Consider the following 25,659-nt stretch of genomic DNA (forward strand, 5'->3'; position numbering starts at 1 on the left):
GGTGGTGCAGGGGTGGATTGGTAATCAAAGTAACCTTGGAATTTTATTTTCAAAGTGGCCATATATGGTCAGCATCAGAGATATACTGTGTAATTATGACGGCAGTACCACCCCTCACATGTCAACAAACTAAACTGGCCCTGCAAGCACATTGGCCTAGTGGGAATCTTCCCTGAGAACACTATGGCCAATCTGTCCCTGGGGTGGTGTAGTGAAATGTAAATAAGGAGCAATATGGTAGTCGTAATGTGAATAAGGAGCAGTATGGGGTGGTGTCATGTAAATAAGGAACAATGTGGTTTACTGTATTATGAATGAGGAGCAATATGGTGTACTGTACTGTGAAAAAGGAGCAATATTGGGTGGTATAATGTGAACAAGTAGCAATATGGGTATGTCTATTGTGAACTAGGAGCAGTATGGGGTGGTGTTGTGTGACTAAGGAGCAATATGGTGTACTGTACTGGGAATAAGGAGCAATATGGGGTGGTGTAATGTAAATAAGGAGCTTTATGGTGTGCTCTAATGTGAATAAGGAGCAATAAGGGGTGGTGTAATGTGAATAAGTAGCAATACTAGGTTGTATAATTTGAATACAGAGACATTTGGGGTTGTATAATGTGAATATGGAGCAATACAAGGTTGTACCCCCTGATGCTGACTCTGTGAGGAGTCACGCTGACTCTGTGACCTGGAACCGGAAGTGGTCGACGGGTGCACATGTGTGAGTGGTGCTGGTGGGGGGGCAGAACGTGAGCGGGTGCCTGTGCTGGTTGGAGTGGGTGCCAGAGTGGGGGTCAGAGCCGGTGCTGAGTGGAGCGGGAGCCGCAGAGGGGACCAGAGTGGGTGCTGAGCAGAGTGGTGTGTGCAGCAAGGACAATAGCTGCCGCTTCTGCTCTTTGTGTAAGTTTGAGAGAGGGGCTGCATTTTGTGTGTGTGTGAGTGTATACCAGGTGCTGCGGCCAGGCCGAGGGCTGCTGCTGCTGCCACAGCCTGCCTGAGGGGGATCAGAGCCTACTGCTGCTGCTCCTGCTGCTGCTGCTGCTGCCAGAAGGAGCTTCTTAAGGGAGCCAGAGATTGCTGCTGCAGCTACCAGAGGAGTGTGACAGAGGGGGCCAGTGACTGCTGACATTGCTGCTGCTGCTGCTGCTGCTACTAGAGGACCCTGCTGTATGGGGCCGGGGACTTCTGATGCATAAAAGAAAAGGATCAGGGGGCACACAAGGAAAGATAAGTATAAGCTTAACTACATTACTGTATTAGTGACTGCTTTTTGTTTTCTCTGTCCTTCTGTATCTCCCCTTGTCCTTGATTGTATTGTTTTATCAATGACTGTTGTGTTGTTGAATATTGTTTTTCTTCACAGCCAGGCTATAGTACTGTATTGTTTTGCATAGATTTTTTTTTTTAAGGTAATAGGGAGTTAGATTTTACAAACAAAAATGGGTGTGGCCGTGATTGAGAATCTCACTCAGTGCATGTCGTGCATGATTTATGCGCACCTGGAGCAACTATCCTAGTGTGAATACATCTGCACGAGGTGTCTGCGAACAGCTGCCCTGGAAGCCCATGTAACTGATCTAGAGCAAGCCATTACGCGATTGAGGGATATCCACAATCTCGAGCAAAGCTTAGATAGAATGGTGGAGGAGTTGCAGGGGGGGACACCGGTAGATGAGGGCAACCAGGTAGGCAGCTGTGTCACAGTTAGAAGGAAGAAAAGGAGGAGAAGGCACGACATCTCTGAACTACCAAACCCCAAAAAATGTGCTCAATTGGACGAAGATTCAGAGGATGGTAGTGAGGAAATGACAGAGTTGGAGGAGACTATTTCCTCTAGCACTGGAGTAGCGGTCCCTCCAGCACAGATGGGACAAAAGAAAGCAAGGTGCCTAGTCAGATTGTGGTGGTAGGGGATTCTTTTATCAGAAAGACAGGGCAATCTGCTACCAGGACCATGATTGCCATACAGTCTGTTGTCTTCCGGGTGCTCTGGTATGGCACATCGCGGACTGAGTAGAAAGCTTGTTGGGAGGGGCTGGGAAATACCCGGCGGTCTTGGTGCACTTTGACACCAACGACAAAGTTGGTGGTAGGTGGGGTATCCTTAACAAAGATTATAGAGACATGCCAGAAACTAAAGGCAAGGACATTATTCTCCAAAATATTACCCATGCCACGTGCTAGACCAGGGAGGGAGATTAGGGAGGTAAATGTGTTGCTTAGAGACTGGTGTAGGAAAGTTGGGTTTGTGTTCCTGGAACATTGGGCGGACTTCTCAGTCAGGTGCCATCTTTTTTTGTCGCAATGGATTGCACCTGAATGAGGAGGGGGCAGCAGTGCAGGGGGGAAGCATGGTTAGAAGGTTGGAGGAGTTTTTAAACTAGGTGCCTGGGGGAAGGGTTTACCTAGAAACTACTGGTCATAGTGAGGCTGGAGGTAGTGAATGAAATGGGGTGGAGAAGGGGGAGAGAGAGAGTATACAACAAGGGTATTAACATGGGTACTAACAAGGGTATTACAAAAGGTATTGCCAAAACACTAAATAACGACGATTATGGGTCATCATTCCTGCATATAGAAAATTATGTCCCTAGCACAAGGGAAAATATGTATCTTAATTGTATGTATGTAAATGCTAGAAGCCTTACAGGTAAAAAGGGGGAACTAGAATTCCTAGCGGCAAGCAAACAGCATGATATTATAGGCATTACTGAAACTTTTTGGGACGAATTTCATGATTGGACAGTCAATCTAGAGGGTTATATGCAGTTCAGGAGAGATAGAGTAAATAAACTAGGTATGTCTTTATGTAAAGCCAATTTTAAAACCTGATATATGGGAATATATTCACGAGTGGACTGTAAATACTGTTGAGATGTTATGGGTAGAAATTACATGCTGGGGAAAGGGAATAAAAAAGATAGTAATGGGGCTATGTTACATGCTGCCTGGTAATAGTTATGGGAGATTTTAACTATCCAGAGATAAATTGGACAAATGATTCATGTGATACTGCTACGTGTAATATGTTTTTAAACACACTAAATGATTACTGACTTCAACTAATTGAGGAACAAACTAGGTACAATGCAATGTTAGACCTGGTATTAACTAACAATAGGGAATTGATATCAAATGTTATAGTAGGGGAGCCCATGGGAAACAGCGATCACATTCAATATCAGTTTTTATAAGCAGTCCTATATTGGCTCAACTAGGACTCTAAACTTTAGCAAAGCCAACATTGACATCATGAGGGAAGCTTTAAGGGACATTGAATGGGAAATTTTGTTTCAAGGAAAAAATACTACAGAGAAATGGGAGGTATTAAAATCACTGCTCGTTAATAATACTCACACATTTATAACCATAGGCAGCAAACAAAGGACTAAAAAATTCCAAACCAATGTGGCTTAACAAAAAGATTAAGCAACTAATGGGCAAAAAAAGGCGAGCATTCAAAAAATCTAAATCAGACGGGAATGCAGTCATTCCAGCACTATAAGGATTATAACAAAATATGCAAAAAATAAATTAAAGCGGAACTTACTAGTCTTTTATGAAACTGTTAGTACGACCCTTGATCAGGGTAAGGAGGTGGATGTAATCTTTTTAGAGTTTGCTAAAGCTTTCAACATAGTACCGTACATGAGACTTATCTATAAGTTTCAAGTACTAGGGCTAGGGAGCACAATATGCACTTGGGTCAGAAATTGGTTAGATAATAGGGAGTAGCGCGTTGTGGTAAATGGAACTTTTTCATATTGGACTGAAGTACTTAGTGGTGTGCTACAAGGGTCTGTACTTGGACCACTATTGTTCAACATTTTCTTTAACAATCTAGCAGTAGATCTAGAGAGAATGGTGTTAATTTTTGCAGACGATACCAAATTGTGTAAAGTTATAAATATGGAGGGAGATGCTGAGTCTCTTCAGAATTACCTAGTTAAACTGGAAGCATGGGCAGCAAAATGGAGAATGAGCTTCAATACAGGCAAGTGTAAGGTAATGCACTTTGGTAGCAAGAATAAAAATATCACCTACATTCTAAATGGGGCAAAATTACGAGATTCTGTCCTGGAAAAATACTTAGGTGTTAACATAGATAGCAAATTAAGCAGCAGTACCAAAAGTAGGATTGCAGCAAAGAAGGCTAACAAAGTATTAGCATGCATAAAGTGGGGAATTGATGCAAGGGATGAGAGTTTTATACTTCTATTAAATAAATCCCTAGTGAGGCCACATCTTGAATACTGTGCACCATTTTGGGCACCATACTGGAAAAAGGATATCCTGGAACTAGAAAAGGTGGGTGACCAAACTTATTAAGGGGATGGAGATGCTGGAATACGAGGAAAGGCTTGCAAGGCTGGACATGTTTACACTGGAAAAGAGGAGACTAAGAGGGAACGTGATCAACATTTACAAATATATAAGGGGACAATACACAGAGCTTGCGGGGGATCTGTTTTTGGTAAGATCGACACAAAGGACATGTGGACACCTGCTTAGGTTCGAGGAGAGGAGATTTCAAACACAGAGACGTAAAGGTTTCTTCACAGTAAGGACAATACAGGTTTAGAATTTCCTGCCTGAGTGTTATGTGTGCAGCAGTTGCAAATCTGTCAGTTCTGTTTTCAGCATTGATTAGCACCTGGATCCGGCTGCTCCCTTCTGTTGTTCTAGTTTCCTAGCAACTGATCACCTGGACCTCATTACCTGCAATTCCAGCCTGACTATTATGTGATTGGTCTGTCTCCCTTTAACTAGAGAGTATCCACATACCACCGTGCCAGTGATAGAGTTTCAGTATCAGTGAGAGTCAGTATCTGGTCAGCAATACCTAAGATCCTGTTAATGTGAGCTCGTCGTTTAGTCGCTGCTAGCTTTGCAGTTCATATGTTATTCCTGTATCATTGCAACTTGCATCAGTGTACTGGCTGTCCTGTCTCTGCTTCCGGTTCAGGAGCAAGTTCCAGCTAACAACCCTGGGGTGGGTATTCATCCATGGGGATGGAAGTGGTGTCTGCCGGTAGACACCACTTTCATCCCCAGGGAAGAACACTGATCTCCGGACTACAAGCGTTCAGCTCAGCCCTCTGTCCGAACCTGGAGGAGGCAAGGAATATATTTCCACCCGATTGTATTCAGAGCCGTGGGAGCACCAATAGGTGGGCAGCCCATCCACCTGCCAACTACACACTGAGTGCTATACAGGAATTTTGCCTGTATAAAGATACACAAATCTGCATGGATTAACTTTGTTTTTAAACCCAGGAGGGTTAATTTGTATTAATGACTGACAATTAATGGACACAGCGCATTTCAATCCTTCGGTACACGAGAGTAAGATGCTAAATCACCTCTCGGTACTATTATACTATTTATTGTTGTTTGTGTTGTGTGTGTCTATGTTCATGTATACCGGTATTTGGATTTTAGTCACCCATCTCATTCCTTCTTTATAGGAGGAATCTATTACGCTAAGCTTGCACTTTTATTTGATTCAGGCTATTTTGGTACAATACACATACAGACTATTGCCATAGTAATAACAAGTATTCATAATTACCATACATTACTGAGATTTAATAAATATCTTTTTTTTTTATAAATACTGAGTGTTATTTTATTATTTCCTATAAGGAAGTGCGCAGAGAGCAACCACCCTCTTTTCAAGACCTCAATATAGAAAATGCTGGGAGATGCCCAAACCAACTGTGATGTAGTTTTTGGAGAGAGGAGCAAGGTAATGGCAGGATAGAGGAAAATATTTGGGTATGTGAGAGTAACAATGATTACTGCAAGCTGTCTTGTCTAATTGTCAGTCATTTTCTGTGAACAACATGACCATGACCCTTAATTTTTCAGCCAGAGAGGGGACAGCCTTGGCAACCCAATGTTTCAATATCGCCTTTTTCGAAATGGTAAAAAGCATACTTAACATAGGAAACAATAGTTTAACATCTCTAGATTTGTCCCACACAGAGAAATTAATGCATAAACAGACCAGAGGGTCAGGCACAAGAGACAAGGAAAAATGCTTATTGATGAACATAAACAACTTATTCCAAAAATGCCTAATCTTAGTACAACTTCATAAACAATGGTAGAATGTAGCTCTAGCCCCCTTACATTTAGGAAATCTATCAATAATTGTAGGGTCAATATAAGATTGGATACAGGATGGTAGATAAGCTTGATGGATAGATTTTATATGTACTGTACTTCCTGTAAGTAAGCCACGCTCAGGGTTTTCATGGTAGTGTGATAATTCTTCAGTAGGAAATCATATGAGAGGACACCCGGAATATCCGAGTTCCATGAATCAACCAATTTATTCAAATAGGGTTTGGAGGGTAAATTAACTACAAGACAATACATTTGTTGTATATTATAAGGTTAAGTCTCCCATTTTTTAAGGACCTTTGCAAAAGGAGAAGTGGGTATGGAGAGATAGGCCACCAGTTTTAACATAGTCAAATAGTGTCTAGTTTGGAGAAACACGAAGTAGTGTCTCTCAGCATCGTAAATTGGGGGATATGGCCTCCTGGATCAAAGACCTGGTCAGCAGAGCAGAGCCCTCTCTCTCGCCACTGAAGAAACAAGGCATTATGAAGAGTAGGAATAAAGGAGAGATTACCCCATAAATAAATATAGGAAGAGGCAGTGTGATTTCATCCAGCTAAAGTAAGTATCCTGAAACAGAGGGTGTTCCAGGATAAGTGGAGGAATAGAGGACTTTTTTGCATGGAGAATAGCACAGGGGAAGAAAGGGTGAAAAACATTAATATCCATAGTCAAATCAGTATAAGTACTTTCACCCAAAAGCCAATCAGCAGAATCAGAGATAGACAAATAATAGGAGAGAAAATCAGAAACACCAGCTCCACCAACTGACCTATCCATTACAAGCTTCGAGAAAGCAATTTTTGTTTCCCCCCCTGCCACATGAAATGCATCATCGCCCGATGCAGACGAAGTTCATCTGAATCACGGAGACGAACAGGGAGTAATTGCATAATGTAGAATATCTTGGGCAAAATAACAGATTTGAGGACAGCAATCCACCCCATGAAGGAAAGGGGAAGAGTGGCCCATCCTTCTAACCTGGCAATCGCATTAGAAATAACAGGGGAGAAGTTCAAATTATAAAGATTTAATAATTCACGTGGAAGGTTAACCCTCAAATATTTAAACTGAGACTGAGTAATTGCAAATGGGGAGACAGATGTGAGAGAGGAAAGTAGAGTAGGAGGGATATGTAGTGGTAAAAGTTCGGACTAGGTGACATTGATCTTATAGCCCTCTGACCTCCCAAAATCCAAAAACAAATGCAGGATTTCCAGGACTGAAGAGGTGGGATTAGAGACGAACAGCAACATGTCGTCGGTGAACAAAGCAACGTTAAATTCAAGGTCACCAATGAGTATACCCCGTGTAGTCTGAAGATGTTCTAAGGGCCATGGCTAAGGGTTCAAAGGCAATGGCAAAGAGGAGCGGGGAGAGTGGAAAGCTTTGACACGTCCCTTTTTCTATAATAAACAAGTCAGATAAAAAAACCATTACAAGAGACCTGGGTGGCAGGGGATGTATACAACAACTGTATGGCATGTATAAAGGTCTCTAGGAAATGAAAGTAATGCAAAGTGGCATATAAGTGTAACCATTCAATTTGGTTAAATGTCTTTTTGGCATCTAGGGATAAAATAGCGTTACTGATGGGGAAGTCAGAATGTTGGCATGCATAAAAGGCTGAATTCACCTTTCTCACATTGACCACCGAATGCCTGCTGGAAATAAAGCCAGTTTGTTTGGAGTGGACAATGTGAGGAAGTATCAGATTAACACGGTCAGCTAAAATCTTAGCCAGTACTTTATAATCCAGATTTAACAGGGATATCAGCCGGTAGGAGCACAGGAGGGAGAGGTCCCTACCAGATTTAGGTAATTTTGGGAGTAGTCATTTGTAGAACTCTCCACTATAAATATCAGGGCCTGTCGCCTTATTAGGCTTCAATTGTTTAATTGCCAGCTGAACCTCATCCAAGGATATCGGGGCTTGGCGTACAGAGGCCATGTCATCTGTGAGAGAAGGAAAGGGTAAGGAATCCCAGAAAGGAGGAAGGGTGGAGTGCGCGAAGACTGGAGTAGAAGGAGGGAAGTGGAGGGAGGAGATGCCAGGACAGGAGGAACCAATGAAGGGGCGGGAGAGCTAGTACCAGGAGATGATGAAGAGTAAAGGTATCTGTAAAAATGCTGCATAATACTGTATGTGAAATTTGTTTATTTGTTGTGGTCCGTGTACCCTGGTGAGTACATAAGGGGTGGACAACTGCGGGAGAAAATGTGCCTTGTAGTTGGTTAGAAAGCAAACATCCAGATTTATTGCCAAATCTGTGAAACTTGTAATAGATCGAAAAAAGGTAACGTTCCTCCATCTCTGTTAATAAGTCATCGAAATGAGTCTTTGTCAGGAGATAATCTTGCTTGGAAACTGGAGACATCAACAATTTATATTGCTGAAAGGCCCTGGACAAAGAGTCTTGGAGCGATAAGTATTGGGCAGAATACTTCTTGTTAGATGCTGCATTGAACTATATATATATGAGAACAGCTTTCACCGACATCCAAAACAGAGAAGGATTCAAATGAACATGCTCAGAGTTAGTCACGCAATAATTGTCCCAAGCAGTATCCAAGAAGGATTTCAATGTAGAAGAATGGAACAACCTAGAGGGAAATTTCCATAACTTAGAAGAGCCCTGCTCTTCAGGAAAATGAATAGTAGAAGAAAACGAAGCATGATCAGAAAAGGAGATAGGGGCAATGCAGCAATCAGTAACTTGAGTAAACAAAGAGATAATCAATGTGGGAGAGAGAGCCATGCACTGCTGAGAGACAGGCATAATCTTTATCAGTAGGATGCAATGCACAACATGTATCCACAACCTGCAACACTCTAGAAAATAGGGGTAAACCCACCTTGGGAAGGGGGGTCCCTCGAACCATTGATTTATCTAATAACAGGGAAGAAACTAAATTAAAATCGCACCAATAATAAGATTATCCTCGATAGAAGGGGTCAAAAGAGTAATTAACTGTTGTAAAAAGGACTTAGAAGAAGGGGGAGTGCATATATAATAGGCCAAGATAAAACGCTTGTCCAGCATACTAACCAAAGCCACAAGAGCACTTGACTAAGATTACCACACCACGAGCCCTGGAATTGTAAGAAGAAGCCAATACCGACCACCCAAGCATATTCAATTTCAATGTCTCAGGAGGTGTTAAGTGCATTTCCTGGAGAAATGCCACGTCTACACCACCACATTTCTGTTACGTTCCCTGTACTTGGTACTCCTGAAACTGGCCGGATGAGCCCCAAGTACAGGAACATAATGCTGGAGTGGGAACGGAGTTCAGCAGCAACCCCTACAGAACCCCGACTCTGTTGTTCCACCCGCGTGGTCAGTCTACGCCTGTGAGACTATGTTTGCTTGGGCCCACGGCAGCCGCGTTTGAAGGGCGGATTATGTCTGCCCAACTCCAATGCAACCCCGGTCTTAGTTGGAGACAAGGCGTAAATTGAGATGGGGCGAGAACAAGGGGAACCTCTAACTAAACAGAAACCCGAGTTAGGGGCAACTACAGAACTCAAACAAAAGTATGTGCGGCTCAGCTGCCAAGACGAACTACAACAAAGGAAATGCTGACCACAAGCCGACACAATACTGTTGTGTACCGGCGATGACAGCATACGCAGAACACTCTGCAGAAAATACAAAAGGAAAATAATGGACAGATACGGCCAAGGCCGTAAGATGCGGCAAAACCGCTACTCACAACACCGGAGCTAATACAGGCAGGAGAACGGGAACCCCGAGGCCGCAGACACAGGCTCACAAAAATGGAAAGCTGGAAGGATGCCCACAATAGGCTTCCGGACACCAGGATTCAGGACCACAGGATCAAAGGTTGACAGAATCACTGGGTTACAGGACAGGAACGCTCCAGGGCAGGAAGCAGCTCAGAAGAAGCTCCAGACTCTGACAGAACCAATTACACAGGATTCCAGTACCAGACAGGGCCAGGACACAGATGCAATACTGGACCAGACACTAATCAGGAACATCCAGGTATAGCTACAAACGTCTATCACCAGCTCAGAACTGCATAGCTAGCTAGGTAATAAGGGAACACACCCCAATCAGGATGGCTGGAAGCCAGGCACAAGATAATGACCAGAATAGCTGCAGGTGAGAGTAACACAGATAAGAGCCAGATTGCAGTACAGAGACTCACCACATAATGATCAACTATCAGACAGGTGAGGCTAAACACATAGAAACAGGCTGTAATTACACCGACTCACCACCGGCGGCCAACAAGAGTCTTCTAAACCATTGCAATGGAAATCCTGGCATGCGAACAGAACTATAGTACAAAATACATAAACGGAAAGCAAACAGGAATGAACCACTACTTGTGGTTCATAACAGTACCCTCTCCTTAAGGGTGGACTCCGGACACCCCATATAAGCCATGGGGAACAAAAACAGAAGAATAACATAAAGTACATAACCAGAATGCAAAACAGGAATGAGCCACTGTCGTGGCTCATAACAGTACCCCCCCCCCCCTTGGCGAGGGGTCAACGGACCCCAAAATTCAGGTTTTCCAAAACAAGGGATACATAAAAAAAATCTGACACACTGGTCTAACAGGCAAGAAAACAGAAACAAGCTGTGGCAACAGCTTGTAACAGTCCCCCCCTTGACGGTGGCCACTGGACACAAGACAGGGAAAGAAAGAAAAATATATATATATTTTTTTTTAACAAGGCAAGAGTCAGCAATTATTTATTTTTTCTTCTTTTTTTACATGGTTCTTGAGGTCTGACCAAGGTAATTCCCCAAACATTGTCAGAACTGATGGTACATTCCTGCAAGGCTGCGTTCAATCCAGAGATTGTTTATTTTAACCTTGAGAGCTGAACTTTCAGAAGTACTGCTAGAAGAAGATAGAAAAGCACATCCTGCAGTCAAAGCAATAGGCTGAGATTTTTGTGCCGAGTTTACAATATTTGGTGGACTCTCTGCAGATAAAATGGGTGACTTAGAGGAACCTGAACCAATTTCTTTGAGACCATATTTTTCAACAACTGCATCACTGAATGCCCGGACATCCTGGAGAATGGGATCTACAGCTTCAATCAAGCTGGACGCCCATTTCAAAGACTCCCCTCTAAAACATAGTAACATAGCAACATAGTATCAAAGGTTGAAAAAAGACAACTGTCCATCGAGTTCAACCTATTTGTGGTCTCCTATGCATGATTATTTTGTATAAAATTTTGACTGAAGTTGATGACTGCCATTACGTTTTACCCCTCTTTTTTATAATAACCATAGTGCATCACTATGCCCCGTAGCCCTGGATATCCTTATCCATTAGGAATTTATCTAACCCATTCTTAAAGGTGGTGAATGAGTCGGCCATTACAACTCCCTCAGGCAGGGAATTCCAAACATGTATCGTCCTTACCGTAAAAAAGCCTTTACGCCGTAATGTGCGGAATCTCCTCTCCTCTAACCTGAACGAGTTTCCACGAGTTCTCTGTGTTGATCTAAACAAAACTTGCAAATGGGAGAAAACAGAAGGCTCTTGTGTGGGCGCACTCTTAGAAAGAAAGTAAGTAATATGTATCAATTTTATAGAATGCTTAAAACATAACTTTTATTAACATTATTACAACGCAAATACCTTTCCCAAAGATCTGTCACTGAAGATACAGATTTGAATATATAATAAAATTAAAATTGTTCTGGTCTCTTTATTGTAAAGAGTGTTTGGAAAGGTTGTAGACACAGATTAGTCATACCCCCATTTCCCCTGACCAGTACAGGATTTCTGTATTGATGGAACCAAAGGATGATCAAGACACAGTTATATATAAGAAAAAGCTCATGGGCTGTAGATAACTAGAGTGGTGATCAGCAGTCACACCTCTAGGGATAACACACCTGAATTACATACAAATATCATAATTTGAGAAAAATTTCATAAAAGATTTATGGGCATCATGAAGTCAGTAAAAGAAACTACTGATATTGTAAACACTGTGATAGAAGAATTGCAGGATAGAATTAGTGGTGATACTGCTGTTGGTGTGTTTTTATCACATAAGTGAGGAAAATCCTGCTCTACAACACCAGGTATTCGCAGGCAGTCTCCTTTCCTGATACTGACCTGGCCCAACGCTGTTTAGCTTCCAAGATCAGACGAGATCGGGCGCTGACAGCGTGGTATGGTAGTAGAGAATTATGTGTACACCAATGAGAGTGCACCTATATAAGAAATATGAAATTACAAGAAAACAGAGAAGAAAATAATAATAAGAAAAAGATTAGTGAAAAAATGTGGATCTGCTTTTCACGTTAGACCCGGTTCCAAAATTCCCACTATTGTGGTACAATGTTCTGGGAATCGTGAATGAGAGTACACGAAATTGGTGATAATAGGATATAATGGTTGGATAATGTATATGTTTATACTGTTCACTTTAACAGAATCAAACAGACCTCTTAGCTACTGCGCACATTGTGATTAATCCAAACTCTGTATACCAGGTATAGTGAGAGGAAAATCCAGTGGGAGATAGAAAAAATCACAAAATAAGGGCACAGTTGAGTCTATTATGGAATATAGATAATTAGAGCCTTTGGTATATGAAGTTCACAGAGCACAAGGCATAAAACACATACAGAAGAGGGAAAAGAGTAATCCCTCTAAAGAAGATACAGTTATCACAAAATTGCAAGTGTTTATAAAAGAGAAAGAGAAGATTAAATCATAGATGCCAAACAAATATGAAAAGTATGTAATAAGTTAATGATAATTAGTAATGAAATCATTAATTTCTCCAGCTTGGCCTCAGTTAAGGAAAGTACTGAGTACTTAATTCATCTGCTGTGGAGACCCCTCAACAACACTATAATACACATTCGAGATGACATATGTGATAAAGGAGACACATTAATATGAATCTCCTGGAGGTGTTACTATCTGTGGCAAGAAGCCACAAGATAGTGGGGGCTTACAGTTCACCGAAAAATAGGAGAGCCAAGGAAACCGAGCAGGTGTAATAGGCTGATGCCAGAATGGAACTGTGTAGACGAGACCCCTTGCAGAACGAGCGATCAAAGGAACCATAACTGATTTAATGAGCCATTCGCAGTTTCACTGTACCGGCCGTGTGTACTTACACGTGCATGGCTTAATCTTTGAGACAAGCATATGCTACTGGCAGGATCAACCAGGTAGAACTTCATATACCAAAGGCTCTAATTATCTATATTCCATAATAGACTCAACTGTGCCCTTATTTTGTGATTTTTTTCTATCTCCCACTGGATTTTCCTCTCACTATACCTGGTATACAGAGTTTGGATTAATCACAATGTGCGCAGTAGCTAAGAGGTCTGTTTGATTCTGTTAAAGTGAACAGTATAAACATATACATTATCCAACCATTATATCCTGTTATCACCAATTTCGTGTACTCTCATTCACGATTCCCGGAACATTGTACCACAATAGTGGGAATTTTGGAACCGGGTCTAACGTGAAAAGCAGATCCACATTTTTTCACTAATCTTTTTCTTATTATTTTCTTCTCTGTTTTCTTGTAATTTCATATTTGTTATATAGGTGCACTCTCATTGGTGTACACATAATTCTCTACCACCATACCACGCTGTCAGCGCCCGATCTCGTCTGATCTTGGAAGCTAAACAGCGTTGGGCCAGGTCAGTATCAGGAAAGGAGACTGCCTGCGAATACCTGGTGTTGTAGAGCAGGATTTTCCTCACTTATGTGATAAAAACACACCAACAGCAGTATCACCACTAATTCTATCCTGCAATTCTTCTATCACAGTGTTTACAATATCAGTAGTTTCTTTTACTGACTTCATGATGCCCATAAATCTTTTATGAAATTTTTCTCAAATTATGATATTTGTATGTAATTCAGGTGTGTTATCCCTAGAGGTGTGACTGCTGATCACCACTCTAGTTATCTACAGCCCATGAGCTTTTTCTTATATATAACTGTGTCTTGACCATCCTTTGGTTCCATCAATACAGAAATCCTGTACTGGTCAGGGGAAATGGGGGTATGACTAATCTGTGTCTACAACCTTTCCAAACACTCTTTACAATAAAGAGACCAGAACAATTTTAATTTTATTATATATTCAAATCTGTATCTTCAGTGACAGATCTTTGGGAAAGGTATTTGCGTTGTAATAATGTTAATAAAAGTTATGTTTTAAGCATTCTATAAAATTGATACATATTACTTACTTTCTTTCTAAGAGTGCGCCCACACAAGAGCCTTCTGTTTTCTCCCATTTGCAAGTCTTGTACTTTCTGGCTCTGGGTGCACCACCAACTAGGACAACATAACATTTATACATATATATTTATATATATATATATATATATCTAAAACGGCCAATTTTGCTGTTTTTTTTCCCCTTATTAACAAGGGTAATATACTGTCCAACATTGGTCTCTCCTTCTTTAATTCGTTAACTATTACAATTTGATAAATCCTGTGCCAGATCGCCCTTTGTCTCTCTACTTGATCTAAACAAAAACAGGTCCTGCGCAAGATCTGTATATTGTCCCCTTATATATTTGTAAATGTTGATCATGTCCCCTCTTAATCTCCTCTTTTCCAGTGTAAACATGCCTAGTCTTGCAAGCCTTTCCTCCTATTCCAGCATCTCCATACCCTTAATTAGTTTGGTCGCCCGCCTTTAAACCTTTTCTAGCTCCAGGATATCCTTTTTGTAGTAAGCTGCCCAGAATTGTACACAGTATTCAAGGTGTGGCCTCACAAGTTATTTATATAACGGGAGTATAATACTCTCGTCCCTAGCATCAATTCCCCATTTTGTGCATGCTAATATCTTATTAGCCTTCTTTGCTGCAGTCCTACTTTGGGTACTACTGCTTAGTTTGCTATCTATGAGGACACCTAAGTCCTTTTTAGTACAGAATCCCCTAATTTTACCTTTCGTAGGTAGGTGTTATTTTTGTTCTTGTTACCACAGTGCATTACCTTAGACTTGTCTGTATTGAAGCGCATTCTCCATTTCGCTGTCCAAGCTTCTAATTGAACTAAGTCGTTCTGAAGCGACTCAGCATCCCCCTCCACATTTATAACTTTACACAATTTGGTATCATCTGCAAAAATTGACACCATGCTCTCTAGACCTTCTGTTAGGTCGTTAATGAAAATATTAAACAATAGCGGTCCTAATACTGAGCCTTGCGGCACACCACTTAGCACTTCAGTCCAATTTGAAAAAGATCCATTAACCTTATTATCTAACCAGTTTTTGACCCAAGTGCATATTGTGCTTCCTAGCCCTGTTTCTTGTAGCTTGTAGATAAGTCTCATGTGTGGTACAGTGTCAAATGCTTTGGCAAAATCTAAAAAGATTACATCCACCTCTTTACCCTGATCTAGGTTTGAGCTTACTGTTTCATAAAAGCCAAGTAAGTTGGTTTGACAGGATCTGTCCTTTATAAACCCATGTTGATTCCTTTTAATTACCTTATTGACCTCAATGAACTTCTGAATACTATCTCTTAGAATACCTTCCAATACATTCCCCACTATAGATGTAAGACTAACTGGTCTATAATTACCTGGTTCAGCTTTACTTCCCGTTTTGAATATAGGCACTACTTCCACTATACGCCAGTCTTTGGGAACCATACCTGATATTACTGAATCCTTAAAGATCAAAAATAGCGGTTTTGCAAGTTCAGAATGAAGCTCCATTAGAACCCTTGGGTGAATACCATCGGGACCTGGTGACTTATTAATCTTTAAATGTTTTAATCGGTCACAGACTACTTCCTTGCTTAAATAAGTACCTATCAGTGGGATATTCTCATTATTGAGATTATGTGTTAGTCCCTGAATTGGGTCCTCTTTAGTAAATACTGTTGAAAAAAACTAATTTAGTGTGTCCGCTATGTCATCATCATTTTTGCTTAAGACTTCCAACTTGTTTTTTAAAGGGCCTATACTCTCCTTCTTTAATCTCTTGCTATTAATGTATTTAAAGATTTTTTGGGGATTGGCTTTGCTTTCCTTTGCTACTAGTTTTTTCAGTTTCTACTTTAGCCGCTCTTATTTCCTTTTTGCATATTTTGTTACATTCCTTGTAGTGCTGAAATGACTCTGCTTCCCCGTCAGATTTGTATTTTTTTAAATGCTCACCTTTTCTTGCCCATAAATTCCTTTATATTTTAGTTAAGCCACATCGGTTTATGATTTTTATTCCTTTTTTTGCTGCTCGTAGGAATAAATTTGAGTGTATTTTTAGCTAGCAGGAATTTTAGTACCTCCCATTTCTCCATAGTATTTGTTCCTAAAAACAAATCTTCCCATTCAATATCCCTGAAAAATACCCTCATCTTTTCAAAATTTGCTTTGCTAAAGTTTAGAGTCCTAGTTGAGCCAGTGTAGGGCTGTTTATGAAAACTGATATTGAAATTGACCATATTGTGGTCGCTGTTTCCTATGGGTTCCCCTACTATAATACTTGATACCAAATCCCCATTGTTTGTTAATACCAGGTCTAAGATTGCATTGTACCTAGTTGGTTCCTCAATTAGTTGAACTAAGTAGTTATCATTAAGTGTGTTTAAAAACATATTGCCCCTAGCAATATCACATGAATCGTTTTTCCAGTTTATCTCTGGATAGTTAAAATCTCCCATCACTACTATGTCTCCAACTCCTGCTGCTCTTTCAATTTGCTTTAGTAACAATTCATCATCAGATACGTTGATACCAGGCGGCCTATAGCATACACCCAATACTAACTTTTTTATTCCTTTTTCCCCTCCTGAATATCTTCCCGTATATCAGGTTTTAAAAACGACTTTACGTAAAGACACACCCCTCCACCCTTTTTATTTAGTCTGTCTCTCCTAGGTATAGCCCTCTAGATTGACTTTCCAATCATGAGATTCGTCCCACCAAGTTTCAGTAATGCATATAATATCATGCTGTTTGCTTGCTGCAAGTATTTCTAGTTCGCCCTTTTTACCAGTAATGCTTCTAGCATTTACATACATACAACTAACATAAGTATTTTCCCTTGCGTTAGGGACATCTTTCACCTTATGTAGCAATGATGACCTGTAATCGTCATTGGTTAGTGCTTTGGTAAAATCTCTTTTAGTACCCATGTTAGTAACCTTACCGCCTGCTCTTACCCTCCCCCTAACTTCTCCCCCATTTCGTTTACTACCGCCATCCCCACTATTCTCACTGCATGACCCGTAGTTTCTAGCTAAACCCTTCCCCAAGGCACCTAGTTTAAAATCTCCTCCAACCTTCTAACCATCCTTCCCCCCAGCACCGCTGCCCCCTCCTCAGTCAGGTGCCATCTGTCACGACAAAAGAAATAGCGCCTGACTGAGAAGTCCGCCCAGTGTTCCAGGAACACAAACCCCTCTTTCCTGCACCAATCCTAAGCAACACATTTACCTCCCTAATCTCCCTCTGCCTCCCCGGACTAGCGCGTGGCATGAGTAATATTTCAGAGAATATTACCTTAAATGTCCTTGCCTTAAGTGTCATTCCTAAGTCCCTATAGTCTTTCATAAGGGCATCCCACCTTCTGCTAACTTTGTCATTGGTGTCAACGTGCACCAATACCACCGGGTCTTTCCCAGCCCTTCCCAACAATCTATCTACCCGGTCCACGATGTGCTGTACCCGAGCACCCGGGAGACATCAGACTGTACGGTGATCACGGTCCCGGTAGCAGTTTGCCCTATCTGCCTTCCTGATGATAGAATCACCTACCACCACTATCTGACTATCTTTTATCCCAACTGTGCCAGAGGGACCGCTCCTCTGGATGCTAGAGGGAGCAGTCTCCTCCGGCACGGTCATTTCTTCACTATCATCCTCCGAATCCTCGTCCAGTCGGGCAAATTTGTTCGGGTTTGATAGTTCAGAGATGTCGAGCCTCCCCCTCTTTTTCTTCCTTCTAACTGTGACCCAGCTGGCTACAAGATCATCATCCTCTTCTACCAGTGACCCCTCCCGCAACTCCTCCACCATTCTGTCTAAACTTCGCTCGAGATTGTGAATTTCCCTCAGTCTTGTAACGGTTTGCTCTAGATCAGTTACCTGGGCTTCCAGGGCAACCGTTTGCACACACCTCGTGCAGATGTAATCACACTGGGCCGGTAGCTCCAGGTGTGCATATATCTTGCACGACATGCACTGAGTGAGGTCCCCAATCACAGCCCCTCCCATATTGTTTGTAAGGTCTAACTCCCTGTTACTCTCAAAGAAAAAGAAGCAAAAAGAAAAAGTAGAAGACAAACAATCTCACTTATACAATAATTAAGCTGGCTTATACTTATCTATCTTTGTGCGGTTCTTGGTTCTTCACTTTTATGCAGCCGCAGTACTCCAGTGACCCCTCTGAGTGTGACCTCTCCTGCGGCACCAATACTCCACTTAGCAGTTGCAGTTGTTCCAGCCACTGCACCTTCTTTTCACATGGCTTCCAGCTCCTTTTGCTGTTTACAACTCACATACACTTACAAATCCATGCAACACTTTAAAATACAAGCCCTTACAATGAGCCAACGGACCCCAAAATTCAGGTTTTCCTAAACAAGGGATACATAATAAAAAACCTGACACACTGGTCTAACAGGCAAGAAAACAGAAACAAGCTGTGGCAACAGCTTGTATCAGTGCATCCCCCCCTTGACGGTGGCTACTGGACACAAGACAGGAAAAGAAAGAAAAAATACATATATATATATATATATATATTTTTTTTTAACAAGGCAAGAGTCAGCAATTATTTATTCTTTCTTCTTTTTTTTTAACATGGTTCTTGAGGTCTGACCAAGGTAATTCCCCAAACATTGTCAGAACTGATGGTACCTTCCAGCAAGGCTGGGTTCAATCCAGAGATTGTTTTTTAACCTTGAGAGCTGAACTTTCAGAAGTACTGCTAGAAGAAGATAGAAAAGCACATCCTGCAGTCAAAGCAATAGGCTGAGATTTTTGTGCCGAGTTTACAGTATTTGGTGGACCTTCAGCAGATAAGATGGTGACTTAGAGGAACCTGAACCAATTTCTTTGGGACCATATTTTTCAACAACTGCATCACTGAATGCCCAGACCTCCTAAAGAATGGGATCTCCAGCTTCCATCAAGCTGGACGCCCATTTCAAAGGCTCCCCTCTAAAGGAATATATCAGATGGAGCACAAGGTTCTCTGAAGTGATGCCCCAAAAAACAGCATAAAGGTGTAGTAGTGTTTGGTTAGCGCAATAAATTGGACTAAGTCCCCATTAAAACAACAGATGTAGAGATATCAAAAGAGTTGGGATCCGCTTCATTCCCATCTGACTGACTGGAGTGCATCGCTGGGACCAGGGGGTAAATTTACTAAAATGGGAGTTCTATTTAAGATGGGATGTTTCCCATAGCAACCAATCAGCTTCTACTTCTCATTTATCTAGCACCTTCTAGAAGAAAATACCTGGAATCTGATTGGTTGCTATGGGCAACATCCCATCTTAAATAGAATTCCCATCTTAGTAAATTTACCCCCAGGTCGCTACCGACCTTACTCGAGGCTGTGGCCTTCTGAACCCCACCAGGGGCAGTGACTTTCTGAACCCCACCAGGGGCAGTGACTTCCTGAACCCCACCTGGGGCAGTTGCCTTCGGGAACCCCGCTGGGGCAGTGGCCTTCAGGAACCCCGCTGGTGAAGTGGCCTTCAGAAACCCAGCTGGGCCAATGGCCTTTGGGTACCCCGCTGGGGCAGTGGCCTTCGGGAACCCCGCTGGGGTCAGTACTGGGGCTGTGCCTCTAAAGTCCCTAACTGGGGTAAAAAAGTCCCTAACTTGACTTTGCAGGCAGCCAACCATATTTCCACTTTGTGTAGATAGTTCAAACATCGGAACAGCATAACACAGGGTCTCGGTTGTTAGGAGTTTGTGTCAGACCCAACCTATGAACCCTCTCAATAACCAAGTCCTGGCAAACTGACTCAATGCGCAGTAAAGAGCAACGGGTGTTGTGGACAAAATGGGCCATAGCAGTGCCCTTGATAGATTCTGGCAGACTGACCAGCCTACTGTTATTATGACAAGATCTATTTTCTAAGTCATCAATGTTCTAAAGCTGATAGTTTTCAGTGGTAAGGCTTTTCACAGAGTGCTGCAGATCACCAATATCATGTGAGACAACACCAAGCTGCTGTTCATAAACAGAGACACTCTGGTTCAGTTGCTGTAGCTGACCAGTGATGTCAGCTACTGCCTTGGAGAGAAGGGGAGACTTAGCGGCAGTGATCGCTTCCACTATCTCCCTATAAGTGACAGGGGCATCAGAGCTTAGACTCACATGTCCCCCAGATGGAGATCCCTCAGCTGCAGGCTTCTTGTGAAGAGGGAGAGCACTCTCAGTAGCGGCATCCGGTGCCATTTTCCCTGCTGAACGCCTCTCGTGGCGTGGCAGCTGTGGCATTTGTGGTGCCTGGGGAGCCAGAAAAATGGTCCATCACCCGGCAGCAGAGGTAACTGGGGGCACTCTGGAGGGGTCCAGTGCAGTAGAGAGGCTTAACAAGTCTTGTAAAGAGGGTTGCAAGGGAGTGGGGAACAGAGCTCAGAGATGGAGCTCCTCACTCCATCAAGCCGGAACCGGAAGTCCAAATCACCACTAATTTTTAAAAGGAACAAAAAAAAGGGCACTTCATAAACCAGAAAATCGGGTGATTTTAGTTGATTTTAAAATCAATTTAAAACTGACCTTTAGTAAATGTTCCCCCAACTGAGCCACTGCAGTTAATGGGGTGTATATGCCACCCATGATTTCTGATCTAAAACCTGGATTCAAACTTTGTGGATAAACATTTGTCATCCCTTGTTTCACCCTAGGAATGCCCATTAAAATAAACTTTTTTTGCATCAAAATCTGTTCTGTGTTTCATCACAGTAACCATCCGGAGGCATGATCAGTGCAACTCTGACTCCTGCGCAGACTTATAATGTCCATTTACATGCAACATCACCACTGCGTCCACCTCTGAATCAGGGACAATGACCACAAACACCCATAGTATAATGGAGAAAGTTAAACTAATATCAAGAGTTCCCATGAAACAAGAAAGTGATGGCATTCTCCTCCCAAGTCAGCGGAGTAAAAAGTTCAGTTATGAAAAATGTGAAGAACAGTATGGCTGCCTGCATCATTTGATCTCAAAATTTCCACAGTGTCTACACTGTCTTTCTTCATTCCAGCCATGTACCAGTAGCTGTGCAATACTATTATTCTGCTTATGTATCAAGTGTTCACTAAACCTCTTTGATTAAAAGGTGGTTTCACAGACTAATTCTTACCTTGTGTTTCATGTTATTTGTTTATTTGGTGCCAAGACTTAGTAATATCTTTAATGCTGCAAGATCATATTTTCCACACATGTAAATATTTAAATACATTATAATCCATTATTATCCATTTTTCATAAATTAGTCCATCGGTGACCTCAGTGTTGTGCCAAGTACTGCATGAGTTTTTTATTTGCAAGTCTATTTAAACAAATTATTTAAAGACACTGTAATTTCAAGGATTTCCTTCCAGTTAAATTACTATCTACTTTTCATACTAATTGAGATTTGTACATAATTTATGTATTATTCCTTTGTTTAAGTTTCATCCCCTTGGTATTTTTTCTATTTCAATCATAAGAAAGCATGTCACATAAAACAGATTTGTAAAATATAGCAGCAGGGAAAGCCATTAGTCTGTCAGGTTTTATAGAGAGCATTATTATAACCAAAATAGTGTAGTACAATATTACCAAATGTTATGTATTCACATTTAAGAACATTGGCATATCTGTAATGGGTAAACACCATGCCAAATTACAGCATATCCCCCCCCCCCTCCTCGCCCAACCCAAACACCAAAACCCACTTTCCAGCCTTAGGTAAAAGTATGAAGGTAGCATCTTAGAGGTTTAAAAGCAACCGTGTGCATTAAGTATACTCAGAGTTAGCCTTAATTTTGTTATAAGCAGACTCAGGGTTGCCACCCAAGATCATTGCACCCTAGGCAGCTGCCTAAAGCTGCCTTATGGTAGAGCCAGCCCTGGTAGGAACTGGCAGAGAACTTGGGTCACTTGATAAAGGACTGCAAGTTTACATATTTTGATTAAAATATGAACAATGGCCATCATTCCGAGTTGATCACTCGCTAGCTGCTTTTATCAGCAGTGCAAACGCTAGGCCGCCGCCCTCTGGGAGTGTATCTTAGCTTAGCAGAAGTGCGAACGAAAGGTTAGCAGAACTGCTACTAAAAAACTTCATGCAGTTTCAAAGTGGCTCGATACTTACTCCTAGTTTGCGATGACTGCAGTCTGTTTAGTTCTTGGTTTGACGTCACAAACACGCCCTGCGTTCGGCCAGCCACTCCCCCGTTTCTCCAGCGACTCCTGCGTTTTTACCTGGCACGCCTGCGTTTTTTAGCACACTCCCTGAAAACGCTGAGTAGCCGCCTAGAAACACCCACTTCCTGTCAAACAATGAACACTCGAGCGACTGAAAAGTGTCGCTCGAGCTTGTGTAAAACTGCATAGTTTTGTGTGAAAGTACTTAGCGCATGCGCGCTGCATACCATGCGCATTCGCATAAATGCCATTTTTACAGCTGATTGCTGCACTGCAAAAAATGGCAGCGAGCGATTAACTCGGAATGAGGGCCAATATCCCCATGCTTTTATTTGCAATCTACACACAGATTTACAGAATATTATTGTTAGTGTTGATAGCAAAAGTCTTTCTGTTTTGTATACATACAAGCGGCAGGCAATACGTTTCTGGGTTGTGAAGTGCATAGGTAGAATAGATACAATATGACTTTCTCATTGTGAACTGTAATCTATTATTAAAGTTCACAACAAGAAAGTATAACAGTGACAGCAGGTTCACTCTTTGCTCCATCTCTCATTTTTTCCTCTTCAGCCTCTCAGTTTATTACAAACCTCTATGTACAATCTGCTGTATTATGGGGGTAATTCCAAGTTGATCGCAGCTGGAATTTAGTTAGCAATTGGGCAAAACCATGTACACTGCAGGGGGGGCAGATATAACATGTGCAGAGAGAGATAGATTTGGGTGGGGTGTGTTCAATCTGCAATCTAATTTGCAGTGTAAATATAAAGCAGCCAGTATTTACCCTGCACAGAAATAAAATAACCCATCCGAATCTAACTCTCTCTGCACATGTTAAATCTGCCTCCCCTGCAGTGCACATGGTTTTGCCCAATTGCTATCTAAATTCCTGCTGCGATCAACTTGGAATTACCCCCTATATGCATAGGAAATGTACCTGATAAGAATAACGTGACGATAATTGGCTGCACAGAGTTCAGTGCAAATGTGCACTACTACTATGATTCTCCTGCTGCAGGGTACCCAAATTAGGGTAGCAACATTAGAATTTCAGTAAATTATACTCTCCTGCTTTGCCTACCACCCATACTGATTTTAATTAACTGTTTGTGTGTAGGATAGGAGACATTATATTAACATATTATATTAAAGGTTATGTTTTAAACAATACAATACACTGTTATCTATTAATTTTCCAAGAGTGCGCCAAAAAATAAGTCTTCTTTCTTTCTCTTTTTTGTTAAATGTATACAGTAAGCAATTACTGACTTTGTGGTGCATCACCAGCAGTAGTGATCACAGGCCAGATGTCTGACTACCCGACAATTGCTGGTTTCTATTATCCTCCCTCACTTTATAGACCAGTGCGGAATCAAATCTGTTCTTTTCCAGAGTATAGGCTCCCAATCCTTACTCCAGCATCAGCCTTGTGCTATTGTGTTCATCATGACAACTATGTCCCTAAATCTGTTTCCCTGTGTTGTTGTGAATTCCAGTCTGATGTATTACTTTTCTGTTCCTGCTCTGTTCCTGATATCTGTCTCTTCATGTATCCATCCATGCTCCTGCTAACTGGCTTTCTGCAGTTTACATCTTCAGTGTCTGCAGGCCAGTCAGCATACTCCATTGTCTACTCTAGTGCATACCGGCCCCTGTACCTGAGATTCCAGACTGAGGCCGCAACCTGCATGTCAGGTGCAAACCTCATTGGAGGGGTCCCTGGTGAATACCACTGGCACATTAGACTCTTAACCTCAGTTCAGGGTCTCTGCCAATACTGTGGTATAGGTTCACATTCATCCATAACTTTGTGACACCCTTTCTCAGTTCTTCTTTCCAGTGACTGATACTCGTTTTTTTTCATCCACTTTGTGGGTACAGGATTATTGATTGCTGTTTCCCTTGTGTGACCCATCATTGCATCGCCATGTTAGTGTTTTCTTTTATGGTTATCCATTGTATTTGTTTCATCATGTACAGTATGTAGTTTTGTTTTGATTGTATGTTTCTGCAGACAATGTATGATGCCCTACAAATAAAAGTTAATAATATTTCATGTGGGATATATTTTGCATGCCTTTTCTATACTATGTCTACACTTACAGTCCATTTTAACCCCTTTTCCACCTCTCTAAGTTCAAGGACTTAAGCGCAAAATGCATATTAGTTGGCATAGAGTCAAATGTATAAGAATTTTTGATGAACATGGTCAATAGAAAAAAAACACAATTTGTAGGGAAAATGGACGTGCAAATTGTGTCTACATCCAACTCTACATGAGCTCCATAATATAAAGCTATGGACTGTGTGTCAAACCTTTCACTTTGTGTGCTCTAATTTCAGTTACAATAATCTATAATAAACTGCATACTGTATGTTTACAAAGACTCAATTTAATAAGGTATTCAATCAGTCTATGACATTTTACATGTTTAGATAAAAGGCATTGTGGTTCTTTATTAGGGATGTACGCACTTTAATGTTATTAGTTCCTTAAAACATTTAGAATATTCAAATTTTTATAATAGTATAGTATATAATAAAACATAAAGTAAAAATATGAGTTCTTAACTTTTATTAGTGCGTTGCATGACAAAGCCATTCTTCAGAGCTACATTTTTAATTATGGAAGCATGAATTTTTCATAGGCATTTTATATTAAAGGGCACTGCATGCATTTTATTTTAACAATGGTAACCAACAACTTTAATATAAAGAGCACTGGGTATAGAATGAACAGCTGGAAAATTACAGAAACATTGCATGAGGGATTTAACAAAGAATTAACAGAACTGTACTACAAAGATAGAGTAAAAGAAAATTGCTGCTACAAAGAATAAACAGCTAGTGCTATGTTGTAAACTCAGTAGAATGAAATAGAACACAGAAGATCAAAATATTTGCTCCTTTTAAAGATATAGCATTAGTGTATAAAAGGTTTATCGTAGACACAATGTATCACATCTTTCACCTTGGACCTTGTTATGATGTAGTAAGACTAAACATTAACTTGGATTGCTTTTCTGTCCAGTACTTTAGGTCTTACTCACATCGGGATTTTTGAATAAAGATCAACAAAACAAGGTTTGATCTGATCAAATGTGAGTTACAGTATTATTAAATCAAT

General features: G+C 41.3%; 2 pseudogenes; one reads left to right on the forward strand and one right to left on the reverse strand.

Annotated features, from left to right (window-relative positions):
- Positions 1 to 12,206: 12,206 nt before the first annotated feature.
- On the reverse strand, positions 12,207 to 12,325 carry LOC134930493 (5S ribosomal RNA; annotated as a pseudogene).
- Positions 12,326 to 13,744: 1,419 nt separating this feature from the next.
- LOC134930698 (5S ribosomal RNA) lies at positions 13,745 to 13,863 on the forward strand (annotated as a pseudogene).
- Positions 13,864 to 25,659: the final 11,796 nt, after the last annotated feature.

This window comes from Pseudophryne corroboree, chromosome 5 (assembly GCF_028390025.1).
Source record: "Pseudophryne corroboree isolate aPseCor3 chromosome 5, aPseCor3.hap2, whole genome shotgun sequence".
NCBI lineage: Eukaryota > Metazoa > Chordata > Amphibia > Anura > Myobatrachidae > Pseudophryne > Pseudophryne corroboree.